Source organism: Sander vitreus, chromosome 17 (assembly GCF_031162955.1).
Source record: "Sander vitreus isolate 19-12246 chromosome 17, sanVit1, whole genome shotgun sequence".
NCBI classification, from domain to species: Eukaryota; Metazoa; Chordata; class Actinopteri; order Perciformes; family Percidae; genus Sander; species Sander vitreus.
Window position 1 is genome coordinate 14,583,973 of NC_135871.1, and position 219 is coordinate 14,584,191.

A 219-nucleotide genomic window follows, 5' to 3' on the forward strand; every position below is an offset into this window, starting at 1 on the left:
GAGATAAGCGCGCACAACTGGACAGTACCTCGTAAAGAACTGTGATTAGAGGAGCAGCCTGTGATGCCACACCAGTGAAAAGGTTCCTGACTCTCAGATAGCAACCATCTTTCACAAATTATTGCAGACAGAAGTTCGAGAAAAGAGGAAATATCTCCTGACCACGTATGCTTTGAATAAATTGCATTGTGTACTATGAGGCAATATTCCAAGGCAGCA